At 41.3% G+C, this 20,025-nt stretch overlaps 1 protein-coding gene across 1 annotated transcript in view; it reads right to left on the minus strand.

Annotated features, from left to right (window-relative positions):
* Positions 1–20,025, minus strand: part of LOC126252491 (uncharacterized) — a 37,613-nt gene that overhangs the window by 16,776 nt on the left and 812 nt on the right. The window lies entirely within an intron of this gene.

A 20,025-nucleotide genomic window follows, 5' to 3' on the forward strand; every position in this document is an offset into this window, starting at 1 on the left:
ATTCATAGTGACACCTATTTTTCACTGCAAATAAGAATTTCTAGCAGTAGTTACCTATTAATGAAATATCACAATAACTGTGGCCATTAACGAAATGTTAGGCTTTTCATTAGGAAGCTGACTATTATTAAACATTAAGATGTGCGAGAATGAGAGTTTATTACCGACTGGTTACTTTCAAGAGCGTTTGAGAAAGATCGTAGCACGCAGTCAAGCGAGCCTGCCATTATAGTGTGGCCACCTGCTGACGCACCTAGCACACGCTGGCAACTACGCTCCCCTCCACTCGCTCCACACTGAACTGTCGAAAGTCACGACTAATTTTAAACGCACTGTTTGTGCTACATTACTATACTACTGAAGCATGTGTAATTCTTAAAATCAAGTGTCATAAACACCGACGACTCAACTTTTTTGTAGTTGGCGTTTTTTGCACAGACATGCCACTACTAAAAAATGACTCTGAGCACTATGAGACTGAACATCTCAGGTCATCAGTTCCCTAGACTTAGAACGACTTAAACCTAGCTAACCTAAGGACATGACAAACATCCACGCCCCAGGCAGGATTCGAAACTGCAACCGTAGCGGCCGCGGTGTTCCGGACTGAAGCGCATAGAACCGCTCGGCCACAGAGGCCGGTCATGCCTCTAGTGATGGTAAAAATTTGATTGCTCTATAGAAGTACTAATTAAGTAGAAAGTGATATTAATGTGTGCAGGGGCCTTACTTATCAGTGTAACGCTAAATACACTCCTGGAAATGGAAAAAAGAACACATTGACACCGGTGTGTCAGACCCACCATACTTGCTCCGGACACTGCGAGAGGGCTGTACAAGCAATGATCACACGCACGGCACAGCGGACACACCAGGAACCGCGGTGTTGGCCGTCGAATGGCGCTAGCTGCGCAGCATTTGTGCACCGCCGCCGTCAGTGTCAGCCAGTTTGCCGTGGCATACGGAGCTCCATCGCAGTCTTTAACACTGGTAGCATGCCGCGACAGCGTGGACGTGAACCGTATGTGCAGTTGACGGACTTTGAGCGATGGCGTATAGTGGGCATGCGGGAGGCCGGGTGGACGTACCGCCGAATTGCTCAACACGTGGGGCGTGAGGTCTCCACAGTACATCGATGTTGTCGCCAGTGGTCGGTGGAAGGTGCACGTGCCCGTCGACCTGGGACCGGACCGCAGCGACGCACGGATGCACGCCAAGACCGTAGGATCCTACGCAGTGCCGTAGGGGACCGCACCGCCACTTCCCAGCAAATTAGGGACACTGTTGCTCCTGGGGTATCGGCGAGGACCATTCGCAACCGTCTCCATGAAGCTGGGCTACGGTCTCGCACACCGTCAGGCCGTCTTCCGCTCACGCCCCAACATCGTGCAGCCCGCCTCCAATGGTGTCGCGACAGGCGTGAATGGAGGGACGAATGGAGACGTGTCGTCTTCAGCGATGAGAGTCGCTTCTGCCTTGGTGCCAATGATGGTCGTATGCGTGTTTGGCGCCGTGCAGGTGAGCGCCACAATCAGGACTGCATACGACCGAGGCACACAGGGCCAACACCCGGCATCATGGTGTGGGGAGCGATCTCCTACACTGGCCGTACACCACTGGTGATCGTCGAGGGGACACTGAATAGTGCACGGTACATCCAAACCGTCATCGAACCCATCGTTCTACCATTCCTAGACCGGCAAGGGAACTTGCTGTTCCAACAGGACAATGCACGTCCGCATGTATCCCGTGCCACCCAACGTGCTCTAGAAGGTGTAAGTCAACTACCCTGGCCAGCAAGATCTCCGGATCTGTCCCCCATTGAGCATGTTTGGGACTGGATGAAGCGTCGTCTCACGCGGTCTGCACGTCCAGCACGAACGCTGGTCCAACTGAGGCGCCAGGTGGAAATGGCATGGCAAGCCGTTCCACAGGACTACATCCAGCATCTCTACGATCGTCTCCATGGGAGAATAGCAGCCTGCATTGCTGCGAAAGGTGGATATACACTGTACTAGTGCCGACATTGTGCATGCTCTGTTGCCTGTGTCTATGTGCCTGTGGTTCTGTCAGTGTGATCATGTGATGTATCTGACCCCAGGAATGTGTCAATAAAGTTTCCCCTTCCTGGGACAATGAATTCACAGTGTTCTTATTTCAATTTCCAGGAGTGTACATTTACTTAGCCTCTGAAATGATGCATTGCCTATCAACATTCATGTCGCCATTCAACGACATCAATACGCGTAATGGAGATGCGACATTAAGTGCCTTGTTTTCAGAAATATTAATTGTAAATCTGAATAACATATATAGTCTACTTTCACAAAAACATGTACAAGCAGCCTGAGTACGGTTTAAGGTTCAAAATGGCTCTGAACACTATGGGACTTAACTTCTGAGGTCATCAATCCCCTAGAACTTAGAACTACTTAAACCAAACTAACCTAAGGACATCACACACATCCATGCCCGAGGCAGGATTCGAACCTGCGACCGTAGCGGTACCGTTTAGGCAATAAAGTTGCATGTGCTTGGAAACTCCGTACAGAAAACGCAACAAACTTAACATTTGTGGATCATGAAATATTCTGTTGCCATTTAAGGGACAAAAATCGCAAGACAGGTTTATAATTCGTAATTTCAGTTGAGGAGGGCATTATTCTCGTTATGTAGGTGTCCTAATAAAATATTTCTAATTGTACTCTACTTCAGGCACCATTACAGTAAACGCCACACGATTTACAACCGGTATAGATAAATTGTTCTTAACTAAATTTTCTGTCACTGCTTGGCAGGCTTGATAGCAACATTAAATAGCAAAAGCTTGCTTATGTTCTGAAAAACTATATTCGTTTGGTCACGAACTGGCTTTCGGCTACTTAGGTTTTTGTCAGGGGCAAGCCGAATGCTCGTTCGGTACGAAATAAATAGAATTTTGTAGAACATTAGCAAGCTTTTCCTGCTAATATCTATTTGTAATAGTTCTTAAACATGTAAAGAATGACTAAAACTTGTTACCGCACAACATTTAACTGTCTAGAATACAGGAATCAGCAGTTCGTCTGAAGATGAGCGCTCAGAAACCAGAAGTATAGCGCTACGTAGCTCTACTGAAGATGTTGCCACATATTCTTAATTTCCAAAGCCTCGTCAACAAATGAATTCCAGCAGTTTCGGGCGTGGGCTATAGAACATGTTGGTCAACCAATCTCGTGAGATTTCATCAGATTAGAATATCCCCCATCAGCAGTTCCCTCAAGATTCCTGTGGCTGGTGTGCCTTCGATGATTGCTACGACTAAACGCTTGGGATGTGTTAACACGGCGCCACTTTTTATATGCTTATGACTGGCCTGATGCGGCCCTCCACGAATTCCGCTCCTGTGTCATCTCACAGCAGCACTTACAACCTACGTCGTCAGTTATTTGCTGGAAGTATTCAAATCGCTGTCTACATCTACAGCTATTACCCTTTACATCTCGCTCTCGTACCATTAAAGTTATTTCGTGATGTCTTAGCAGACGTGCTATCATCCAGTCCCTTCTCCTTTTCACTGTTTTCTAAACATTCTTTTCCTTTTCGGTTCTCCAGAGACCACCTCATTCCTTACATTATAAGTCCACCTAATTATCAAAATTGCTGTGTAATACCATATCATAAGCATGACCCGTGGTCTAGGGGTCGCCGGCACGGTAGCTCAGCGTGTTCGGTCAGAGGGTTAGCAGCCCTCTGTAATAAAAAAGACTGAGCTAATCGATCAACAACAAACTTAAACGGATGTGTTACGACGTCCGCCCCGAGCAGATACAACGAACGAACACGAACAAAATGAGATTTTTTAAAAAAAAAAAGGGGGGGGGGGTAGCGTCTTTGATTCATAATCAAAACGTCTTCGGTCCCGGGTTCGATCCCCGCCACTGACTAAATTTTGATAAATAATCATCATTGGCGGCCGAAGACTTCCGGCATAAGAAGTCAGCCTCATTCTGCCAACGGCCTTGTCAAAGAGGGCGGAGGAGCGGATAGAGGTTCAGGGCACTCTCTTGTCCTAGGGGTGGGAAATAGAGCCCCTAAAGGCGGAAGAATCAGCAATGATCAACGACATGAGGATGCAGAAGGCAATGGAAACCACTGCATCAAAGACACGTAACGTGTATCCACAGGACATGTGGCCTGTAATTGAAGAAGTGTCATGAAGATCTCTCCATTGGCAAAAGATTCCGGAATAGTCCCCGATTCGGATCTCCGGGAGGGGACTGCCAAGGGGGAGGTTACCATGAGAAAAAGATTGAATAATCAACGAAAGGATAACGTTCTACCAGTCAGGGCGTGGAATGAAAGAAGCTTGAACGTGGTAGGGAAACTAGAAATTCTGAAAAGGGAAATGCAAAGGCTCAATCTAGATATAGTAGGGGTCAGTGAAGTGAAGTGGAAGGAAGACATGGATTTCTGGTCAGATGAGTATCGGGTAATATCAACAGCAGCAGAAATTGGTATAACAGGTGTAGGATTCGTTATGAATAGGAAGGTAGGGCAGAGGGTGTGTTACTGTGAACAGTCAGTGACCGGGTTGTTCTAATCAGAATCGACAGCTGACCAACACCGACAACGATAGTTCAGGTATACATGCCGACGTCGCAAGCTGAAGATGAACAGATAGGGAAAGTGTATGAGGATATTGGAAGGGTAATGCAGTATGTAAAGGGGGACGAAAATCTAATAGTCATGGGCGACTGGAATGCAGTTGTAGGGGAAGGAGAATATGGGCTTGGGACAAGGAATGAAAGAGGAGAAAGACTAACTGAGTTCTATAACAAGTTTCAGCTTGTAATAGCGAATACCCTGTTCAAGAATCACAAGAGGAAGAGGTATACTTGGAAAAGGCCGGGAGATACGGGAAGATTTCAATTAGATTACATCATGGTCAGACAGAGATTCCGAAATCAGATACTGGATTGTAAGGCGTACCCAGTAGCAGATATAGACTCAGATCACAATATAGAAGTGATGAAGAGTAGGCTGAAGTTCAAGACACTAGTCAGGAAGAATCAATACGCAAAGAAGTGGGGTACGGAAGTACTAAGGAATGACGAGAAACGTTTGAAGTTCTCTAACGCTATAGATACAGCAATAAGGAATAGCGCAGTAGGCAGTACAGTTGAAGAGGAATGGACATCTCTAAAAAGGGCCATCACAGAAGTTGGGAAGGAAAACATAGGTACAAAGAAGGTAGCTGCGAAGAAACCATGGGTTACAGAAGAAATTCTTCAGTTGATTGATGAAAGGAGGAAGTACAAACATGTTCCGGAAAATCAGGAATACAGAAATACAAGTCGCTGAGGAATGAAATAAATAGGAAGTGCAGGGAAGCTAAGACGAAATGGCTGCAGGAAAAATGTGAAGACATCGAAAAAGATATGATTGTCGGAAGGACAGACTCAGCATACAGGAAAGTCAAAACAACCTTTGGTGACATTAAAAGCAACGGTGGTAACATTAAGAGTGCAACGGGAATTCCACTGTTAAATGCAGAGGAGAGAGCAGATAGGTGGAAAGAATACATTGAAAGCCTCTATGAGGGTGAAGATTTCTCTGATGTGATAGAAGAAGTAACAGGAGTCGATTTAGAAGAGATAGGGGATCCTGTATTAGAATCGGAATTTAAAAGAGCTTTGGAGGAGTTACGGTCAAATAAGGCAGAAGGGACAGATAACATTACATCAGAATTTCTAAAATCATTGGGGGAAGTGGCAACAAAACGACTATTCACGTTGGTGTATAGAATATATGAGTCTGGCGACATACCATCTGACATTCGGAAAAGCATCATCCACACAATTCCGAAGGCGGCAAGAGCTGACAAGTGCGAGAATTATCGCACAATCAGCTTAACAGCTCATGCATCGAAGCTGCTTACAAGACTAATATACAGAAGAATGGAAAAGAAAATTGAGAATGCGCTAGGTGACGATCAGTTTGGCTTTAGGAAAAGTAAAGGGACGAGAGAGGCAATTCTGACGTTACGGCTAATAATGGAAGCAAGGCTAAAGAAAAATCAAGACACTTTCATAGGATTTGTCGACCTGGAAAAAGCGTTCGACAATATAAAATGGTGCAAGCTGTTCGAGATTCTGAAAAAGGTAGGGGTAAGCTATAGGGAGAGACGGGTCATATACAATCTGTACAACAACCAAGAGGGAATAATAAGAGTGGACGATCAAGAACGAAGTGCTCGTATTAAGAAGGGTGTAAGACAAGGCTGCAACCTTTCGCCCCTACTCTTCAATCTGTACATCGAGGAAGCAATGATGTAAATAAAAGAAAGGTTCAGGAATGGAATTAAAATACAAGGCGAAAGGATATCAATGATACGATTCGCTGATGACATTGCTATCCTGAGTGAAAGTGAAGAAGAATTAAATGATCTGCTGAACGGAATGAACAGTCTAATGAGTACACAGTATGGTTTGAGAGTAAATCGGAGAAAGACGAAGGTAATGAGAAGTAGTAGAAATGAGAACAGCGAGAAGCTTAACATCAGGATTGATGGTCACGAAGTCAATTAAGTTAAGGAATTCTGCTACCGAGGCAGTAAAGTAACCAATGACGGACGGAACAAGGAGGACATCAAAAGCAGACTCGCTATGTCAAAAAAGGCATTTCTGGCCGAGAGAAGTCTACTAATATCAAATACCGGCATTAATTTGAGGAAGAAATTTCTGAGGATGTACGTCTGGAGTACAGCATTGTATGTTTCACTATCATACAATGCTGTGCTCCAAACGTACATTCTCAGATATTTCTTCCTCAAACTGTGAGCTATGTTTGACACTAGAAGCTTTCTCTTGGCCATAAATGTCCTTTTTGTCAGTGCTAGGCCGTGTTTTAAGTCCTTGCTGCTCGCATCTTCGACTATTTTGTTGCCTGGGTAGCAGAATACCTTAAATTCATCTACTCCGTGATCATAAATCTTGATGTTAAGTTTCTCGCTGTTCTCATTTCTGCTACATCTCATTATTTAAGTCTTTCTTCGATTTACTCTCAATCCATACTCAGTACAAATTAGACCGTGCATCCATTCAGCGCATCCTGTAATTCTTCTTCACTTTCACTTATGTTAGCAAAAGCCCATATCGATGATGTTTCGTTGAATGATTCGCACGCTATCAACAAGTGTCAGTGTGCGAATCATTCAACAAAACATCATCGATATGGGCTTTCGGACATGAAGGCCCACTCGTGTACCCTTGATAACTGCGTGACACAAAACCTTACCCCTCGCCTGAGCCCGTCAACACCGACATTGGACCGTTGATGACTGGAAACATGTTGTCCGGTCGGACGAGTTGCGTTTCAAATTCTATCGAATGGATGGACGTGTACGGGTATGAATCGATGGACCCTACATGTCAGCAGGGGACGGTTATAGCTGATAGAGGCTCTGTATTGGTGTGGGGCGTGTGCACCTGGAGTGATAGCGGACACCTAATACGTCTATATACAGGGGACACGTACGTAAGCTTCCTGTCTGATCACCTGCATCCATTAACGTCAATTGTTCATTCCGACAGATTTGGGCAATTCCAGCAGGAATTTGCCGAAGGGTTGCACTTCTGTCACGTTGAACGGTTCTCTCCAGTCGTCGTTTGTTCTGTCTTTGCACGATCTTTTTCCGGCCGCACCGATATCGGAGATTTGATATTTTACTGAATTCCTGACATTCACGGTACACTCATGAAATGATCGTTCGGGAAAATCACCGATTCATCGCTATCTCGGAGATGCTGTGTCCGATAACATGTGCACCGGCTATTACACGACGTCCAAACTCACTTAAATCTCCATAACCTGCCTTTGTAGCAGCAGTAACCGGTCTGACAACAGCGCCAGACACTTGTTGTCTTATATAGGGTTTGCCGACCGTAACACCGTATTCTGCCTGTTTACATATCTCTGTATTTGAATACGTATGCCTATATCAGTTTTTTGGCGATTCAGTGTGTTTCTTCATGCTGAGTGGTTCCGCCTGATTACATGCACCCACGAAAATAACCGTCATACAGGACAGCAAGGTGCAGCAACTGTGCAGGAAATTGAAAGTAGTACATACAGAAGTTGATATGCAGGCGTTCATGATGCAGGGGGTCAGTGAAGGAATGTCAACTTATGAATTTGTGTGCGTGTGGATCAGGCGATTGTCGCAAATAGTTTGTGAAGGATAATTAAAAGGAAGCGAAAAAGAATGTCGTCATCAGGAATTATCTTTTGTCTTTATAATATTCTAACGCACACTCCAGCGTCAATAAAAACCCACCTGCAACGATTTCGATGGGAAGTGAAAATAACCGTCATACAGGACAGCAAGGTGCAGCAACTGTGCAGGAAATTGAAAGTAGTACATACAGAAGTTGATATGCAGGCGTTCATGATGCAGGGGGTCAGTGAAGGAATGTCAACTTATGAATTTGTGTGCGTGTGGATCAGGCGATTGTCGCAAATAGTTTGTGAATGATAATTAAAAGGAAGCGAAAAAGAATGTCGTCATCAGGAATTATCTTTTGTCATTATAATATTCTAACGCACACTCCAGCGTCAATAAAAACCCACCTGCAACGATTTCGATGGGAAGTGAAAATAACCGTCATACAGGACAGCAAGGTGCAGCAACTGTGCAGGAAATTGAAAGTAGTACATACAGAAGTTGATATGCAGGCGTTCATGATGCAGGGGGTCAGTGAAGGAATGTCAACTTATGAATTTGTGTGCGTGTGGATCAGGCGATTGTCGCAAATAGTTTGTGAATGATAATTAAAAGGAAGCGAAAAAGAATGTCGTCATCAGGAATTATCAAAAATGGCTCTGAGCACTATGGGACTCAACTGCTGAGGTCAGTAGTCCCCTAGAACTTAGAACTAGTTAAACCTAACTAACCTAAGGACATCACAAACATCCATGCCCGAGGCAGGATTCGAACCTGCGACCGTAGCAGTCTTGCGGTTCCAGACTGCAGCGCCTTTAACCGCACGGCCACTTCGGCCGGCCAGGAATTATCTTTTGTCATTATAATATTCTAACGCACACTCCAGCGTCAATAAAAACCCACCTGCAACGATTTCGATGGGAAGTGTTTGATCACAACCCGTACAGCCAGGGCTTGGCTCCATCTGGTTTTCATTTGTTTGCTCACATGAACCACTGGCTACGATGACAGCATTTTGTCACAGATAAAAAGCAACAAATCAGACCAGCGTAGAGAATTAGTAGCACCCGTTGGAGAATTATACTATTACTTGAACAATTATTAATGAGACCGAGAACTTTTATACCGTGTCAACATAATTTAGAAAAAAAAACATAAAATCGTAAACGTCAATGTGAAAGTAGAACTGAATTTCACTGTTATTTTGAACATGTTTGGAGCTAGCCATTATTAGCAAGAATCCTACTTACGCACTCAATAAACGAAGTAAATGATATGAACTGTTTTGCTTTCAGTTAAAAACTAATAGATTCGTATGAAAAAGTTACAGATTTGTTTGGTAACACGGTGAAGTTTCTTATGAAATGGGTCTCTCTCTTAAGCATCCCCTACCTCTGTCAGATCGCCACAAAGAAAATAGTTTCAACTGAGAATCAGCCAAAATAACAGTAAACCCCTGATTCCTTCAAGAATCTATCTCCAATTGATAAAATATCTTGAAACTAGTTGTTCCTTCACAAATAAGTTAATGTGTAAAATATTTTACTTTATGAAAGTAATCGAGAAGTAGTTAGAGAGGATTTGAAGTTATGTTTAAATTCTGTTGGAATTCACTAACTGCTTTCATTATCTAACACTGAATGACTATAGCTGGTATACTTCGTCCTCCTCTTCAAGAAAAAACCTAGTTTTCCATGCATGTCAAAGTTTATGACGTCATATCTCCCGAATTATGTGTCGTAAAATAATTTAATTTTGCCAGTTAATGCAGTGGAATGTGCGAATATCATCTGCAACATATGTCGCGCATTGAGTAGTAATAAAGAATTAATAAACTAAAATGTTATGCCTGACATAGAAGTTTCACAGTACGGAGAGTGAGAATACGTAAGCAATAACGTTTGTCTCTCCACTGTTTTGCGGAGTGCGTCAGCGAGGAAATGTTAGAAGGGATTTGAAATTATGTTTAAAGTTTGTTTCAAGTCATTCTGAGCTCTCATTCTCAAGTAGTACTTGAGTGTAGTCTAGGTACTTTTGCTTCGTGTTCTCTCTTGAACACTGCATCAAGACATCTACACAATTTCTAACTGTACAGTTGTGCTAAACCTTTAACGTAAGATTATGCCTCTGACCAGCCAATTGACATCAAGTGCTAATTAATAATGTATTTCTGACTTATTGATCACCTCAATCCTACAAATAATCCTACAAATTTTACTTTTTGTTTTGTATATGGTCATTAGTCCTCTGAGTGGTTTGATGTCATTCGCCAGTATTTTCTATACTGAACCAATCTTTTCATTTCAGAGTAGCACTTGCACCATGCGTTCTGAATTAGTTGTTGGGTATATTGCAACCTCTGCCTCTCCCTACAGTTTTCACCTGTACGGCTCTCTGTAGAACGATGGTCCAAATGGGTCTGAGCACTATGGGACTTAACTGCAGTGGTCATCAGTCCCCTAGAACTTAGAACTACTTAAACCTAACTAACCTAAGGACAACACACACATCCATGCCCGAGGCAGGATTCGAACCTGCGATCGTAGAGGTCGCGTGGTTCCAGACATTAGCGCCTAGAACCGCTCGGCCACTCCGGCCGGCTGTAAAACGATGGAAGCTACACCTGATGCCATAAGAAATATCCTATCATCCTGTCCCCTTTTCTTGTCAGTATCCACCATATGTACGTTTCCTCATCGACTCTGTGAAAAAGCTGGTCACTGACTATTGTCAGAAATTTTTTCTTCTAATTAAATTAGATGTTTGAAACTAACAGACTTCTCTTGGCTAGGGATTCCCTGTTTCCCTGTGCTAGTCTGTTTGCATGTTCTCCTTGTTTCATCTGTCATTTATCATTCCGCTTCCAAAGTAGAAGAATCCCTTCACGTCGTTGATTCTCGGCTAGCAATTTTGACGTTACGTTTTTCGCTGTTTTCATTTCCACTACTTCTCGTTACTTTCGTGTTCCAACGAATTCCTCTCAAGTTTGTCATTAATCTCACTTCTGCTGCTCCTCATTATTTTCGTCTTTCTTCTGTATACCCTCTGTCCATGTTCTGTTCTCATTAGACAATTCTATTCAACAGATCCTTTAATTCATCTGCACACAAAATATCAATGTCATCACCAGATCTAATCACTGATACTTTCACCCTGAATTTTAGGTTCCAAATGTTAACTTTTGTGTCCGTCCTTGTGTCTTCGATTGGACTGAATAGAGATGGCAAGGAAATGCAACACTGTCTTACATCCTTTTTAATCCGAGCACTTCGTTCATAGTTTCCCATTCTCATGTATTGACGGAAAAAATCACAGTTCAAATGGTTCAAATGGCTCTGAGCACCATGGGACTTAACATCTGTGGTCATCAGTCCCCTAGAACTTAGAACTACTTAAAGCTAACTAACCTAAGGACATCACGCACATCCATGCCCGAGGCAGGATTCGAACCTGCGACCGTAGCAGTCGCGCGGTTCCGGACTGAGCGCCTAGAACCGCTAGACCACCGCAGCCGGCAAAATCACAGTACTAAGAAGGAGTTGTGCGACATAAAAGAAAGTTGAAAGGCGTGTTTCTACATCCGAAAGATGATGTTCAAATTTTGTGCCAGTCTCATAACAGTGGCGGTAGTAACTTCTTAGTAGTTTGCTTTAAAGACACTCCGCAAAGGTGGTGAGCATTAGTTACCTTTGAAAATGGACTTTGTGAGTTGATGTTAATCTAGACTGCATTGAAAGTGACAGAGACGGCTTAATCAAGGCATCACGGAGTCTGAACGAGGTCGTGTTAAAGGGCTACGAGCAGCTGAATGTTCCTTTTTGCAATACCACTGGAAGACTTAGCAGGAATGTACAAATCGAGTACTTCAAGGATACCTCCGAGCTAGACGGTTTGTAACGTGCATTCCACTGAACCCAAACCACCGTCATTGGTGACTTTAGTGGTGTCCAGCGAGAGCTCACTGGAGTGCAGGGTTGAGGTCGGTTGTGTTTTCTGATGAAAGCTGGTTCTGCCTGTATGACAGTGATGGCTGTGTGTCTGTTAGAAGGAGCCAGCTGAGGGCCTGCGACCAATGTGTCTGCATGCTAGACACACTGGACCTACACCAGGAGTTATGGCCTGGGGCGCGACTTCATGTGACTGCAGGATCACTGTAGTTATTATCCCATGCATCCTCACTGCAAATCTGTACGTCGGTTTGGTGATTCGAACTGTTGGGCTGCCATTCATGAACAGCATTGTAGATGATGTTTTTCAACACGCTCTACATAGTGTCGACGTGTTGACTCGACCTGCCGGATCACAAGTCGAACACATATGGGACATCATCGGACGACAACTCCAGCGTCAACCACAAACAGCATTAACACTCCCTGTGCAACAGGCGTGGAACCCCGTCCCAGAAATTGACGTCCGGTTATCTGTACAATACAATACATGTACGTTTCCACACTTGCATTCAACATTTTGGAAGTTATATTGGTTGTTAACGCACAAGCATTTCTCATTTGTAATCGTTTACCTCGCGCTTATATTAATCTGTAGTCTTGCAGTGTTAATCTGTTAAACATGTTACCTAAAGAAATGCGTTTACAAAATTTTATTACTCTACATTAATTATACACTGATATATGCAGTGTGCAGAATACAGGAGTGGCGCATTATCAGAAGGGAGCACATGTTCCTGCTTTCCTGTAGACACAGTTCTACTGCCGTATGGATGACGTGTGCGTTACAGTATGGGAGCTAAATGGCGTGGCAACTGGAAACCTACTTTAAGGTTGAAGCAGATGGGACACTACGATTCTTGTGGGCAGAGCATCTGAATTGCTCATTGATTCACCGCGATATTCCAGCAGTGTATGGACCAAATCCAATGTTGCGTCTATCCGTAGTGAGATGGTGACAACAAATTGACCAAGGCAGCACAGAGGTGGGTGATGCTGATCTGGAAGAAGAACACCGACATCGACAACAGAATCTCCAGGAAATGAAGAAGATTTTCCATCGATGTGGACTTCCACATGGCGGTTACCAAATGACGTTATGACAAATCAGCGGATTTCAAACGTCGAGGAAATGAACGGTTAGTAGTAGAACAGCGACTTGTGGCTATATTAAAAGTAAATGTCATCTATCGTTGCCCGTTTAAAGTGTAGTGTAGCATTCAGTAAACGTTAGCTGGCCTGCGACACTTTTGCAGTCCCTTCATACATAGGTCAATGGAACGCCATTACTCTCAGATTTTGTCATACATGAAATATTCTAAGTTCTGTTAGTAGCCTCCGAACAGAGAAAGAAAGAAAATAAATTGACTGACGGATACTCAGATGAAGGTACAATGCACATACTAACAGGTAACTATACATTACTAACAATTTCCGTAAGGTCAGTTTCGAATATATAATTATTCAGAGCAGTATTGCAAACAGATATTTCATGTAGTGCGTTTATGTATTCAATGAGTATTTGAGACATTACACTAGGATACAAGTTTAAGAGCCAGGTGAAGTTGAATTTCGCTGCATATTTGACATAACCGTACGCCGTACACAGCCCCGAATCTGGCTATTTGCTTTTGACGAGCAGTAGTTTCTAGTTTCGCAGCTCGAATGTACTTCAGCTATGTCCACAAATACCCAATTTCTCATTCGCTCCTCTTCCCCAGTTCAACCGCGGCAATCTTGCGGCGGGAAAATCGGTATAGCCGAGATCTTAACTTACCTACAACTTATACATTCAATTCGAGGCTAAATTTAGTTTGTTTTATTGTTACCAATGCTCTTAAAAGATTTAGTATGTTGCAGCAACGGTAATAACCAAGTTGTTGAGGGACATTTAATTCAAAGAGACGGAATCTCCCCAGGAAACCAAGCTGCAAAACGGCTGCGCACTAACTGGTCACCAGGATTATTTGATATCTGTAAAATTCAAATTATTCCAACAGAAAGAATGCGTATTCACATAAGAATAGACAAGCAAACTGTTAACAATGCTATGCTTGACGTGCCCTCTGAAAAAAATAATTCAGTAATCACCAGTGTAGTTTCTAGGAGATAAGGGGTATACCAGCTGTTCGGTTAAGTCAACATGCGCTATAATAATGTGAATAATTTATTCACAAGGCATTGAATTAAAGTAGTTCCTCCTGTGTCTGTGAGAAGTACACCGTTTCTTGCCTGGCTCTTCCTATTTGTGAGGTATTTTTAATTTCAATAGCGACAAATTATAAAACTTTCCAGCTTTTTGATTAGCAGAATTTTTAATTTTGGTTATCAATATTTAGGTTATTAAGACGTGTGGTCTCAAGCGAACGTGTACCTTTATATGACACTGAAATAACATAACCAGCTCCTTCAATAATAAGATGTAGACACTTGAAACCGTACTAGAGTTATCGGCAAAGCCTATAATTGCGATGGACATTATTTCTTTTTCACATTACACTTCAGCTGAAATATAAATAACATTCCTTAAATTGAGGAAGTTAATTTTATTTCACCAAGACGAAGCTAATAGTCAGCTGTTACTAGATACTGCCCATACAGATATCACACTTTAAGGAGAGATATAGTAACAAGCTACCAAGAAGACAAGTAACTGTTGACTGGTCCTGACAAACGAAGATGGATTCTTTTTTAATTACATGTTATTCTGTTTCTGGAAATACTAATATATTATTGAGTATTCGGTGACTTTACAGGATGATTCCGTCACGATGTTACAAACTTCTAGGACTGACGGAGAGGAATAAATTTACCAGTCTGAGGTAATAGACCCTGGTTCGAAACGACCGATTATGGAATTATAAGCGAAAATCGTTCTTACACCTTTCACAGCGGTCATCCTCTACTAAAACTTTTTACTTTCCATATTTTGGGTCGAGGTATATAGACAAAAATAAGAAAAACTGTTCATTGAACGTGAGCTCTAAAGTGCGCACATTAAGAGCTATAAGCACGTGTTCAGCACAAGAGAAGTGTTTCGCAGTAAAAAATGTGAGCAAGTGCTTAGAGCTCTTGAGGTACGCTCGGTACAGGCCATGATTAACTGATATTTTTTTCTTATTTTGGCCCATACGACCTCCTGTACAAATATGGAAAGAAAAGAGTTTGCATTACAAGCTGCCAACTTTCAGAGGTATCACAACAATTTTCGCTTGTAATTTTCGATTCCATCGATACCTTACTTCATATTGATACATTTACCCTTCTCCATCATCCCTGAAGTTTATAACATCATCACGGTAGTACCCTATATGTATCATTGCTGCTTATATATTCGTAAAAATTTTGTTACCAGCGGTCAGAGCAATAATAAAGCCTGTTTTCAGATGAAGAAGGTGAACTGAATCAGATATTTTCTGAATGCGAGGGTGGCGCAGCCTGTTGTCTGTTTCATGCTGATATATTTAAAAGTCTCATCTGATAACGAATAATGTACGTGAGCACATTTTTCCGAAGCACTAAATTCCGACAGTTTAAGAAGTACAAGTTCATCTCACGCTCAGCTATGAACTAATTAAATGAGCTTTCAGCAAAATTGAAAGACAGGTGACTCCAACAAGACAAGGAAGAAATCAAAGGAACATTCGACCCCAAAGAGTTTCAAAGTATAGCTTTTCCTTGGTGCCTTTCCTGCGCCGTCTATCTGAGTTGCAGATCATTCAAAAATTAACGCTTTTATTTTGTTTGCAGTCACTTTCTATAAGACTGTAAATATCTCACTCGGCGACACCTTATGGCAGTATTAGTAAAGGTTTGCCATGTGCAGCTTCTTCGAGACACCAAGACATTGTACTTTCGTTTCGGCATTTGAAATGAATGTTGCTTCCTCAGAACTTTAGTACTTCAACTGAAATGTTTGATTGCGTATAAATTTCGGCTTGACTTGAGTTAACTTCGACACGTAAATTATATAAGCCACATGTAAAGATAATTTTGTATTTAGTTTATCACCAAACTACTATTTTTCTAATAATGTAATTTTATTTTTCATGTCGAGCCACTTAGCAACATCGATTTTGTACCGTGAAAATTAGTAATCATAACTGTTAACTTAAACTAGTCAGAAACCACTCTGCAGTAAAACTAATATTATTATGCTTTAATTTTTATGTAAACAAAATTTATGTTTTCATTTATAATTTTTTCTAATTTTACTATCGATAATTCAGTCAACAACTATACAAAGAAGGGAAGCTTTTTATACGGTCAATATCTGCAACCTTCATTATTAATTATCAGGCGCTAAAATCTTTTTATAAATAATTATTTCCAGAAAAAATTATGTAAACCGCACTGAAAAAGTAATTTCAGTTAAGACAGTCATAATAAAATTCATCTGAACCACATCCTGCTCTAGAAGGGAGCTATGTGCGTAACACTTATAGAAATTTTTGGCGCCAAGCGCGCTGCAGTAGTTTCACTTGTTTTCCGAGATTGGGCAATATAACTATCAAGTTGTTTGTGTATTGTTGAAATGTTGCATAACGCGTTTATATGAAAAGTGGTGTTGCACGAAGTAGCTAGAACTTGTTAATAAATACTGATGTCGTCAAAAAATGATATTATTCCAGCGACTTTTATTGAAAGAAAAATCTGTCAAGTGGAAAGCATAAAAGGAACCGACACCCTAGACAGTAAGACTGCCATAGCAAGATAAGTAACGTTCCTGCTGATGTAATGTTTCTGTCCTTATGAAGTTATGTAAACGGGGACAACACTAGAATAGCTTGTTCGACGTAAGTTACTTTGATAGTAAGGAATACGTAACAAAACGTATTGCAAACTCCCACTTTTTTTGAGTAAAATGAGGGGAAAAGTGTAACTTATCACCGAAAATTACTGGTATTCGATAGTAATTGAATAACGTTAAATTTTTGACCATTTACATCGTCAAGAGACGTCTTAGAAAATTATAGATGCAGTAACTTCTTGGTTAGTACCAAACGACATAAATGTAAAAGGTCCGCTATATAATAACAAGTCAAATGTCTCAACAGTATCTAGTGATAGGCAACTGTAATAAAATTTATGAAATAAAACTGTTCCAAAATGTTCAAATGTGTGTGAAATCTTATGGGACTTAACTGCTAAGGTCATGAGTCCCTAAGCTTACACACTACTTAACCTAAATTATCCTAAGGACAAACACACACACCCATGCCCGAGGGAGGACTCGAACCTCCACCGGGACCAGCCGCACAGTCCATGACTGCAGCGCCTGAGACCACTCGGCTAATCCCGCGCAGCAAACTGTTCCAAGTTTTTTTTTCGTAGACGATATATATATTTTTTTAGTTAAAGCACTATAACAAATTTCGGTTGCTTTCCACAGTCATCTTCGGAGAGTCCAAACCGTTAAAAATTGGAAAATATGCAATAAAATCGTCGTCATTAACTGTAATCCTGCAATTACATGCATTCGTTTTGTGGGCCAGCAAGACAATGACATTATGTAGCTGCAAATTTTATCATGAGCGAACCAGGTTGTAAACGATAATCTCGCAAAACGACAGTAACAAGGAAGGCGAATTCCCTTTTGTCTACTTACCACGCGATAGCTGTAGTAAACAACATTTCTTACTAAATAAAAACGATGAAGCACCACTGATAATGGGACATATGAATACATAATGCTCGTCGTATGGATAATGTACAATAAGTTTAACTAGATTTTGCAAATCATACTACTCCAATTACCGTTTCGAACACCAGTATTTGAAATGCTTACAGCGCCAATAGAATGAAACGACATTTAAGGTTATTTTATCAACAGATGATACTTTGGGAATTACATGGTTGTATAGTAAAATACGTTTCAAAGGAATTACCATCCATTCAACTCATGACATCTTTTTTAAATGTTTTGTTGTTGATATTTTGCGAATTACATGGTTGTACAGTAAAACATATTTCAAAGGAATTACCATCCATTCAACTCATGACATATTTTTTTAATGTTTTGTTGTTCCTTTCTGTTATCGGTTTAGAACACTGTGCACATCATCAAATAAACACATTGTGCATATCATCAAATGACCACATTCGATTTAATGATCAACAGACAATTGTTCATCACCATGACGTCCTAAGGTGAGCAACAAATTTGAATTGAAATGTATCCAAAATCTAATTTTTGTTTTCAGTCTCTACAGCGTGCAACTACTTATGGTGACGCGCTCACAGTAAACGTTCGTGACTGTGTTGGTGAACAAAAAAAAATAGTTGCATCAACGTCACACTTCGAGCAGCACGGGAAATGCAACATTTTGGAAATCGTAGGGAATGTTTTTGCTGCGAGTGCATAGGACAAACTTGATTAGTGTCCCATGCCTCAATCTGTAAAAAAAACGGAATCCTTATAGGATCGTTTTATTGTCCGTCCGTCTGTCTGTCCGACTGATAAGAAACCTTTTTATCAATAGCAAGTAGACGTATAAAGTTCAATTTATGTCAGACATTATCGTCTATAGTGCCCTGGCGGTCTAAAAAGTTAAAGGTTCTAAGTCAATTCATTCAAATATGTGACTATTTATGCCACATATTTTGATAGTCGAAAACCCACTCATCAAAACGTCTAGTGTGCTTCCCTTTAACGCAGATTCACGAACTTTGACAAAACACAAGGTTTCATAGCACAAGTGAAGGAAAAAAATCCGAAAAATCATAATTCGTAATAATGTAAACGAAAAAATATTTTTTATATGTCTATGTTTGTCTGCCCGTCTGTTAACACTCTTTCTCTGAGGAGTTTGGCGTATCAATTTCAAATGTCTGTCACATACCAATGTCAATGGTCTTTTGGCGGTGAAGTAATTTTAAGCTTCTAAGTAAATGTAACCGAAATATAGAGCCATTTATACGAGTATCATATATTTTGAGACTCTAAAACTCACTCATCAAAAACTATACGGTACTTGCCGTTACCAAGAATCATGAAACTTGACAAGAAATAATTTTTCACTGTGCAAGTAAAGAACAAACCACGAAATTATTAATTTGGGACTATATCATACGAAAAAATATTTTATTTGTCATTTGTTATCCGACTTCAAACTTGAAACTAAAACTTCTCGGAAGTTTTGGAGTCCCTGGGACCTGTATCTTGCCAGTATTAACGGGTAAAGATCGTCTATATCCTCGACTCCGGAGTTGACAAATAATTTTGTACTGTACCCTCAGTGCATGAGCCGTACTCGTAGCAGGCCAACTTTCTTTTATTTATTTTAAAATTGAGGTTTTTCTCGATTTTCAGATCGTTTCCTTTTCAAATATGTTTCAGTTAAGTAGTTCAGTATTGGACATCATGGTACAATATACAACCTACAGGTGATAACTGCGATGCGGCCGTCACACAATAAACAAATTATTTGAAACTACTAAACGAAATGTCAGAATTAGTAAAGTACTTGCCGGGCACGGTGGCCGAGCGGTTCTAGGCGCTTCAGTCCGGAATCGCACGACTGCTACGGTCGCAGGTTCGAATCCTGTCACGGGCATGGATGTGTGTGATGTCCTTAGGTTAGTTAGGTTAAGTAGTTCTAAGTTCTAGGGGACTGATGACCTCAGATGCTAAGTCCCATAGTGCTCAGAGCCATTTAAAGTACTTGAAAACATGCGACACGCTTCTTCACGGGAGCACTTGGAAAACAAATTTTATTCCAATTAATAACGATCCAGAGTGTGAATTGTAATTTTATAAGAGCTAGAATTCCTTGAAGATTTCCTCCACAGATGGGTGAAACCGTTTTCTCAACGAATTTTTTTCGACCAATGTGCAATTCAACGGAATATCATAACAAGTGGCACACTACCGGT

Source organism: Schistocerca nitens, chromosome 4 (assembly GCF_023898315.1).
Source record: "Schistocerca nitens isolate TAMUIC-IGC-003100 chromosome 4, iqSchNite1.1, whole genome shotgun sequence".
NCBI lineage: Eukaryota > Metazoa > Arthropoda > Insecta > Orthoptera > Acrididae > Schistocerca > Schistocerca nitens.